Source organism: Haliotis rufescens, unplaced genomic scaffold (assembly GCF_023055435.1).
Source record: "Haliotis rufescens isolate VD_foot unplaced genomic scaffold, xgHalRufe1.0.p SCAF_23, whole genome shotgun sequence".
Taxonomy (NCBI): domain Eukaryota; kingdom Metazoa; phylum Mollusca; class Gastropoda; order Lepetellida; family Haliotidae; genus Haliotis; species Haliotis rufescens.
The window spans coordinates 9,931,705-9,942,716 of NW_025963924.1; positions in this window are offsets into that span (position 1 = coordinate 9,931,705).

Consider the following 11,012-nt stretch of genomic DNA (forward strand, 5'->3'; position numbering starts at 1 on the left):
CACGTCAGTAACATACATACAGAAGCACCATAACATATATGTATCATCACAAATACAGAAGCATGATAACATGTCAACAGAATCATGACATACATGTATATTATGAAGCAAGATAACATATATATACACAGAAACTTGATAACATATATATAGAAGCATTATAACATCTATATACAGAAGCATGATAACATATAAACATGATTACATATCTATATACAGAAGCATGATATATATAGAAACATGATAAAAATGTAGAAGCATGGTAACATACGTAAATACAGAGGCATGATAACATACGTAGAGACGGATAATAACATATATACAGTTACATGATAACATATCTATATACAGAAACGTGATAACATATATACAGAAACATGATAACAAAAATGTAGAAGCATGGTAACATACGTAAATACAGAGGCATGATAACATACGTAGAGACGGATAATAACATATATACAGTTACATGATAACATATCTTTATACAGAAACATGATAACATATATACAGAAACATGATAACATATATATAGAAACATAACAAAAATGTAGACATTTTGATAACATACCTTAATACAGAGGCATGATAAGATACGTCGAGACGGATAACATACATAAAGAATGACTGAGTATCGGCTACAACTTTATTATAGCAAGTCTGCAGCTTAGCTAGTAGGTGCCGCCACCATGCGAGACAAGAGTAATGTTAACTTCTTTCAGTGGCATTTAGAAGTTGGTGTGATGAAGTAAGACAAGTTCTATGGATGAGCAACTTCTATATTACAATTAGTGCGGCGTTTCGGTGTAGATCCTAACACCTTTATCAAGCAAGGGATCTACACCGAAACGTCGCACTAATTGTAATATAGAAGTTGCTCATCCATAGAACTTGTCTTACTTCAAGAGATATGTTGGCGAAATTCTTGTTTGTGATGCTCGTGTCCATCTTGGAAAGCAAGTGAAGACACTTGGGGTGCCGGTTTACCTCGAGCCGGGACTTACTATGGAATCACACATCAACAGAATCTGCAAAATGTGCAGGTACAATCGTCGCAATATCGCCAATATCAGACATCTTACAACAGAGGCAACCCATCTCCTGGTGAAATCTCTAGTAATATCAAAACTTGACTACTGCAATAGCCTTTTCATCAACATCTCAAAAGATTTCCTCAGTAAACTTCATCTGAGCAAAATACAGCAGCCCGCGTTGTAACCCGAAATGCCAAACACACCCATATTACACCAACTATGAAACAAATGCACTGGCTGCCACTTCAAAATAGAGTACAAAATCATCTCTCTTACTTACCAGCGTTATACGGATACAGCACCTGAATATCCCTCTGAGCTCTTGGACAAATATACTCTATGGGGGGCTATGAGGGGCTATGGGGGCTTTATGATTAGAGGGGATACACCGAATGTTTGCTGTACACGTTAAACAGACAAGTTTTAAAGAAACCTAACAGCTGATGCCAGACCCATTAGACTCCCTTTTTATAGGCAAAATGGAGCCATTAGGAAGGAAGGAATGTTCCACACAGTCGCAGGAGTTGTAAATGTTAGAAGCCAGTATCATTCAGCCTACCTCATCAGTTTTTCATATAATCAGATTTACCATAATTCTTAATGATAAAATAATAATAAGTATAAAACACAAAACACGTACTTCATGGTGAAGCAGAAACAAAAACATTCTCTGAAAGTTCGAATGAAATAAAACCAGCGGTTAACTTAAAGAATTGGAACGAAGGCTGCATATTCTATTTAAATTAGTTGTGTCGGCCATTTTGAACAATTCAAACTGAACGGTTTACTTTGTTATATCTTAAGGACATGGGGGACATGTAGGGTGGAGGTGTTATTCGTAATTCCAGAAGAATTGGAGAAGAAAAAAGAAGAGATTTTAAACAGATTAAGGCCCATATTACAAGCTCACATTGACGATTTAGTATATTGCTGTGGGCGTTTTCCCCCTATACTGCAGCAGTTTTCTCTATAAACTTTGGCCGTTTTCTCTATAAACTTTGGTCGTGCTTCTCAGCAAACTTTGGTCGTTTTCTCAATAAACTTTGGCCGTTTTCTCTCTTTACTTTGGTCGTTTTCTCTCTAAACCCTGGTCGTTTTCTCTCTATACAATATCACGGCGTGGGACACCAGAAATGGACTTCATACATTGCATCAATCGTGCTTCTCAGCAAACTTTGGTCGTTTTCTCAATAAACTTTGGCCGTTTTCTCTCTAAACCCTGGTCGTTTTCTCTCTTTACAATATCACGACGTGGGACACCAGAAATGGACTTCATACATTGGATCAATGTGGGGAATCGAACCTGGGTATTCGGCGTGACGAGTGAACGCTTTAACCACTAGGCTACCCTACCGCCCCAGCTTCTCTTGAGATGACCTCATATTACGCCTTGCACACATTTCCAAACAAGCAACCGACCTTGTTCAGTGAGCCTTGGAACAATTCCACTGGTTATTCTGCGATTGGTAACATCCTTGGCATTGGGTTATCATACACGGAAAGTTTGCCTGCAGATGTTTTAGTTCTACTGATAGATGGTTTCGAGTGGCCTTCCACATCCATGAGTACAATGGTTTTCTGTGAAGATTACTGTGTGTGTGCAGTGTCAAGTCCTTCACATACTGTCAAATACAGCACATGGTGATCGGCGAGTTAATTCGGTCAAGACTATGGCTCCTTGCCTAGCCTCAAACTTCTAACATAAACAATTCTAACAAAATCACAGAGACGATCTGAGACATTTAGGTTTTATTTCAATTTCATGTAGATATTTTTAAAAACAATTTACAAATAATCCCCATGTTTACTTATATATATACACACATAGAAGTGTCTGAACACAATACTCCTGTAAGGACATAATCCATGAGCGAAGCAGTTGGATTCACACAATCAACAAATCACAACAAAAATATGGTCAAATTGTTCACTTATGAAATTACCATACCTTGAATCATTGACATGCAGTACCATTTGGCATCTATCCAGTACTGACTGATGACAAGCATGTGTATTATCTTTTGCATAACAAATTTGCGGCACCGCCGTATTCGCAAGTAACTTCATTGAAACCTCTCTAAAATGTGTTCTACTTTTTTTTCTAAAATCCTCTGATATATAAACCCGACAATGTTGGTACAATACTATCTTTATTACACAAGGACTATACTGCTGATGTTAACATTGGTATACGCAGGTCTTTATTGCTAAATATAACCAAGTTTGTTGGAAGACATTTCAAACTGGACTTGGGGGCCGAGTCATGTTTCCAACAGGTAACACCACAGAAAATTTCACAGAATAACCACAATCCTGCATGAACTGTTCGGCACAACCAGCCAGCATCGTCTTAGTACGTCAATGGGGAATGGGGGCAGGGAAGTCTAATGGTGTACCACACTTCAGTTCTCCAAATGGGTGCCATGTGTGAAGCCAATTGTGGTATCTCCTGGGACATAGTTCGACTATCCTAAAGTCAGGTCATACCCAGCTCACTTTTCAACGAGGGCAGTTTTGAATGAATGGTCTAAGGCAACATTTTACATATTTTAGTATGAAGCTAACGGATCCGCCAAAATCAGATAATAAAATAGAAGTAGTTTTAATTACACATTTAGCACCCAATCCTCATTGTTATAAGCTCTAATGACAAGCAGGGTGCAAGCAATCTATTATAACCCGGAATCCCGAAGAGGCAGCTGGGTATTTGGTTTCAGCAACAGGTAACTGTATATACAACATCTTCACGTTACTTAGGAAAAAATAAGTATACTGTTTTCGGTCATTTGGAAGCGCCCCCGGGACTTTTTTTAGCTCATAATTTTGGGAGACAAGCTCAGGAACTCGTTATTGGAAATAAAAATATAAAACCCCTATTTACTGACTAATAACGAGTTCCTGAGGAGACAAGCTCTATTGCATAACCTAAACAATCTTCGTATTCCGAAGGAAATGTGTGGTGGTTTTCGGTATAAGTATGCCCTTTTCGCAGCTATTTAGTTTGCTGTCTCAACTGCACTTGATAATCCCGACCTTTAACTCCTCCTCCCACCCACATCCTGTATTACAGACACGAGAGAGGCACGTATGTGCAGGTTATACGTTCGTTTTTGGCAAAGTAGGTTAGAGAGTTGGAGTTACCTGCCCTTGGTTGAAACTGAGCCTGATGCTGGGTGAAGAAAATGATACGGTCGGGGACCATAATTTATTATTTAGCCTTAGAAGGGATATGTAACTGAACACATTCATGCATACATCTGCATTATTGTGGAAGGAGTATAGCATACATCAAACTTATCTAGAAATTGAATAGGATTCTTTTCATCAAATAGCAAAAACATACATTTTCCCCAACTGCTGCAATCTAAATTTCTTGTGTTTGTTACAATGGTTCTTGCTCTGCTATAAATGTTTTGGGGAGAATTTTTTCTGTCATTTTACAGGCCTTGCATGACACATACAACCACAAAACAAAACCAAGAATGAATAAATAAAACAAAATCCTTTGAAATTCAACAAAAATCTGTATGTCTATGAAAAGACAATGAGTAAGAGTGAGCGAATGATTTTTTTCTGTTGTATTCAGTAATAATGAAACTAGCACAGCAGACAGAAATAATGAGACCACAGGCCAGTCAAACAGCATCAGCCCCCAACAACAGGGTAAGATCACACACAATCAGCCAAGTCACACATTATGACCCATCCTATTTACAACTGGCTGTGAAATAGAGAACCTCATCAAGCCTCAGAGTTTTTCTACTTTTAGCAGCGAGTGTTGATATATTTGATATCAAAAGAAACAAGGGTGAGATTTTATTTATCATCCAACATCATTTGTCCAACTTTTTCAGTTTGTTGTTCAGTAATAAGCAGTGTCTTGAGTGTAAAAAGTACTGCTAACAGCTTCAGTAGCAGAACCATTAGGGATGTCATTGGATTGTGATGTGATCGAAGTCACAATGGTCTGCAAAGCATTGTGATGCAATTGAATTGCAGCGATATCTACAGTGTTGATACGGCTGGATCTCACCCATGCATATCCTGTGGGGGCCTGTTTTGGATGATAAAGGGAGGATGGGTCCTTCCCCATGATCTTCCCAGAGAAAGTCGTCATCATGATCATGAAGATCATTTTTGCCATTCTTGACTTTCTTAATGAAGGATCTGTTGCCATATCGTGCTGGCTAGCTTGAAATAATTTCTGAAGGTACTGAAGCTCACCTTTCAGAAATAAGGCAAATCATAACAGCAACATACAAACTGCACAACAGACAAGGCCATGCAGGCTGTGGTTGTTCTTACAGGAATGTTCACAGTACAACTGTCTTACAAGGAATTTGTGAATGGTCATATTTCATCTCCCTTCTGGTGAATGAATCAACAACTTTGTCTGGCACCTAGACACCTCATTACTCCAGGCTTAGATGAGAACATGAGTGAGTGAGTGAGTATAGTTTTACACCGCTTTTAGCAATATTCCAGCAATATCACGGCGGGGGATACCAGAAATGAGCTTCACACATTGTACCCATGTCGGGAATCGAACCCGGGTCTTCGGCGTGACGAGCGAACGCTTTAACCACTAGGCTACCCGACCGCCCCGATGAGAACATGAACTCATAAACTGAAAAAGTATATATATATATATATATATACTTAAAAAGATATTTAATTGTTCAACTGACAGTATGCTTTCAATGATGTTTGTTTGTTTGTTTAACGCCGCATTCAGCAATATTCCAGCTATATGACAGCAGTCTGTAAATAATCAAGTCTGGACTAGACAATCCGGTGGTTGACATCATGAGCATCGATCCACGTGATAAGGATATGTTGACATGCATCAACCAAGTCAGCGAACCTGACCACCTGATCCTATTAGTCACCTCCTACTACAAACACAGTCGCCTATTATGGAAAGCATGGGTCGCTGAAGAACTATTCTAATTCACAGGTCTTCTATGATGATTCTTCCTGATGACGATACATTATTAGAATACACTTGGAAGAAACCTCACATGAAAATACCAACATCTGAAGAAAACCAATTTCATAATCATATCACACCCATATTCTGTTTCAAATTGGTTTTGTTGTCTACCCTACAATCAATGCAAGCTTCTGTACATAATGTATCTTGATGCATAGCATCAGAGTCCTATACAAGCATCGGAGTCCTGTACAAGCATCGGAGTCCTGTACAAGCATCGGAGTCCAGTACAAGCATCGGAGTCCTGTACAAGCATCGGAGTCCTGTACAAGCATCGGAGTCCTGTACAAGCATCGGAGTCCAGTACAAGCATCGGAGTCCTGTACAAGCATCGGAGTCCAGTACACAAACCAATCCATTTTTCAAAAGGCACTGACACTTAAAGTGTAGGATGACTATTCTACCATTGTTTAGACTAGCACACAAACCTGCCCAAACAGATAGATACACGCATATATGTTCATCTAACTACATACCATACCAAATAGAAGAGTTATACAAGGATTTCACACAATTGACAATATTGTAATGTAACAAAGCAAAAATATCACAAGTATCCATGGAACCAACAGGGGGCCATCTCCAAATGTTACACTTTTAATGTTTTCAAGTCTTTAGCATATGGTTATAAATAGACATATGCCTGGCTGATTGCAAAGTGAAGTTTCAAACATTAACAAACTGTGGTAAAACATGCAGAAATAAGACGAAAGAAATATTGAGATGGTCCCTATGGTCACATGGTATCATCACAGAGGATCATGACTTAAAGACATAATACATTGGCAGGGGTCATATACTAAACATGATACATGATTTCAATAACAAGGAAGTAAATCCAAATCCAAATGCAAGACAAATTCTTGAAATGGACTGTAAAAACAGTTTTGCCCATGACCATGGCAGGTTGAAGGTTAGATTGATACCTGGAAACACAAAATTCCTAAAGCATACAATTATCATTCATTGAATCTCCATCGTGATAAATAAACTGCATTAGAAAATTAAATACGACTGTGAAGGAAAATATGATTTGTTATAATTCATGCGAAGATACAAGTGGTAAGGTTATAGATATAAAGCAGTCTTTGTGACAATACATCAGAAACTGGACAACAACAATATTTCTCGGAAATTTATCAATTCTCAAGTTTCTAGATCAATGTGGATTTCAATAAATAAAGGGGAGTCTAGTCTGTCTCCCAGACCCAAGAGAATAAATAAAGAATCCAGGGAATCCAACTCTAGTCTAGATTATCTCAGCATTATTTGTCGGCTCCATTTGGATTTGATTTTATAGTTTGTGTAGATATTTTTAAATAAGATAACATTATTGCTAGGACTAAATTTTAGTCCAAGAGGAGTCCTTACTGGAGCAAAATTCTTCATTATGGCAGCCACCAACCATCTACCAGTGTCCTCTGTTTTAGACAGTAGTTGACCATGCCTCTGAATAGGACTACAGTTGCATCATGGGGAGTATACCGGTAAGCTTAATGTGAGAGGAACATTTCGAGTGACATGGTCGTTAACAAGTACCACCTTGGTAAAACTCCTGATCAGGGGTATGGTGCTGAAAAACCTGTGAGAATAATTGGGGCTAACCTGGGATTTGAACCACGAAAAACAGATTCTGGGACCGCTGAGGCTGAGATTGCAGGTCTTATACCACTTGGCCACCTGTGCCCTGTACCACGCCAGGAAAACCGAAAGAATAGAATACCTTGATTCATCAGACAATGGCTCTAGCTTCTTTGGTACATAGGTCCACCTGTGCTCTGTACCATGCTAGGAACCTGTGAAGATCCAGCTTAGAATTGGAAACTCATGCTTCTTGTAAGAGGCGACCAACGGGATCGGGTGGTCAGGCTAGCTGACAAGGTTGATTCATGTCATCATATCCCAATCGCGTAGATCGATGCTCATGAAGTCAATTGATGTAATGTCCGGGCCAGACTTAAACATTTACATTATTTGATTATTAACAAACTGCCGTCATATAGCTGGAATATTTCTGAGTGCAGCATTAAACGACAAACTTGCTAGGAATACTAAAAGAAAAGGATACCTTGATTCATCAGAGAATGTGGATATGAAATGTGGTCTCTGGGTCCTTTGGTATGTTTTGATATGTGTGTCTGGTTAGTACTTGCTTATCAATCAAGGTCCTAGTGTTAGGTGGTGACAGCAGGACTAAACAAAGGATGACATGAAACACACCCTATTATGTATGTTATACAGCAACACTTTCACCTAAACTTCTCTGTATTCCATCACAGTAACATTATGTACCATACAGCTTCATCTACCAGTATTCAGCCTGCCGGATATTGAATAAGTGCTCTACATGAATGAGTCAATGTTGTGTTGTTGTAGCTTATGTTCATATGTCTATCTTCTAGTGGGTCATACCTAAGGTTAAAGGTGATATGAGGTCAGGTCAGGTGAGGTCAAATGGGGTTTATTGTCATGTTCAAGATTATTTCACACGAAGAAAATGTAAAAAACTGTAACTTCCTGATTACTACTGCTACTAATGAATGAAAAACAAACTCATACTAGTCATAGGTTCCACCATGACAGAAGTACGAACGCAAAATGATACCCAAAAAATAATTAATTGGTTTTTTTGTTAGAATAAAGATTGTACATGTACTATTTACCATTTTTTACGACCAGCTGTGATAAAAACTTGTGTTAATTTTCATTACACCAAACTGTAAAATTGGCGACCCCACCAAACACCAAAAACATCGTTAAAAGTTTTCTAATTTCAAGGTTTTTTGTCTGTTGGTCTTGTAAACCAACTAAAATGAATTTAAGGCCTTATATAGCAAAATGCATGCACGTGTGTGTGTGGCTTGTTTTGCTCGTCTGGCTTAGATTCATTGTGGTTGGAATTTTGCGGTCCAAAAACTTCCCACATAGCAGGGTCATTAATTCATACTGTGGAATATTTTTCTCCCTATAAAAAAGAACTGTTTTTGAAAATACTTAAGAGTCCGAGAGACTTCTGATGACAAGATAAAGAAATCCTAACTCATAAAATATGTAGCTCCAAAAATATAGACTAAAAAAAGACAAAAAGAATTTGTCTACCCATCATAAAGATGTTGCAAAACAATTGCATTCAAGAACCAGTCTAAATGAAATTGGCTTTATCGCGGAATCAGTACATTTGTTACCGTCTTCTAATGGAATGAAACAACACTATGCAGAGCTTGGCAGAATCTGTAGACAGAGACGTGAGGCCTATGTCAGCTTTGTTGATTTTTTTCAGTGTTGAATGAAACAAACTCTTCAGGTAAAAATTGTTTTTGAAAATTGAGAGGTGCGACAAATATTATTCTGAAAGATCTAATCTTACAGAGAAATGGGGGCGGTACAGACGGCAGTACCAGTAATTTTCAAGCATCATTTGGTTTGTCTGTGAGCTCAAATGTTACGATGATTTTCAGCCTTAGAGATTCTTATCACCAAAGTTACACAGACAACAAGTTTCAGTAAGGGGCACTAACTGCAATGTCTAGACCTGGTTACAAATGGGATGCAGATAGTAGACGCTGTTTGTTGCACGTATCTACCTCAGTGAAATCAGAAACTCAGTCTCATTAAGATCAGATCTTAGTCCTTGCTGAATAAAGATCTGAGGACATCCCATTAGGGTCACGTCAGAACAACCTTTCATTCGACCAATCAAAGCGTCGTTTACCAGATCATGAAAGTGACAGTCTGAATGTGTTTTCTAATCATGCAACCTCGAAAACGTTAACACGGGGTATTCCAAACAACAGTTACGGCCTGTATGACTGATACCGTCAAAATCATCGTCTATCTCTCGCTTCCTTGAGATTAACATTTGAACGGAAGAGGCGAAGCACTGCCATACAATCTCAACCATATATTAGACATTTAGGAATGTATGTTTGTTCAGTTTTCAAAATTTTAATTGAGAACTGTGTCAACATATTTTTCAAGCGTAGTCTGAAATGGAAGTCGCCAGGTTGAAACGAGTGTTGTAAAACTCGAGAAAGTTGCTTTCTAAGTGGCTGATGTCGACTTCTTGTCAGTAATTTCAGTGGTCGGTCAAAGTTCGCGAAAGGACGTTCTGACGTGGCCCGTAATGGGATGTCCTCAGATCTTTGTTTAGCGGCAGCGAGAACTAAGATCTGATTTTAATTGGATTCCTCAGAAACTATGACTTGAACTGACACCAAGTTCAACCAGCCAGAAGAATGCATGTGATATTTTCATAATAAATAGATATATTCACAATTGACCACTACCCAATAGAATCACCAACGAAGTCCTATAACAAATACATGTAATAAGAAATGTGTGCACACCCACTACACAAGCCTGTCCCCTGAGATTGACAATTACCATATTGTGCATGTTTATCGAAGACATGATTTTTACAAAAGCACAATATTGTATGAAAGTAAAAAACCTTGTCATCCCACGCATATATCTGACACAGACATCAATTGCTTCAATATGTCAATACTCAACGATATGAATGATTTCATCATTGTTGATGCTTAAGGAATACCAGTGTTCATACTTCTACAAACAATATCAGAGTCAATTCCCCTCCAAACAAACTATCACTGTTCCTGATCTTGAGTGGAATGTGAAAAAAGCACTTGTGGGGTTGTAAAATCTCTTTAGTCTAACTATTAAGAGTTCATGTCTTCTCTGAGAGGCATTTAGAAGTTGGAGTACTAAGTAAGGAGAAGATATAAGGATGAACAACTTCTTTATTACAATGTGGAGCGTTTTGGTGTAGTGTGAGTGAGTTGGGTTTAACGCCGCTTTTAACAGTACTCTAGTTATATCAAGGCGTGTCAACTTAATGTGGGAGGAAAGCCCGAAGTGATGCAGGTCTCAGACGTTTACCACTTTGGTGAAACCCACGAGCACGGGTATGGTGCTGACAAACCTAGAAACATAATTGGGGAGAACCGGGATTCGAACCCACAATC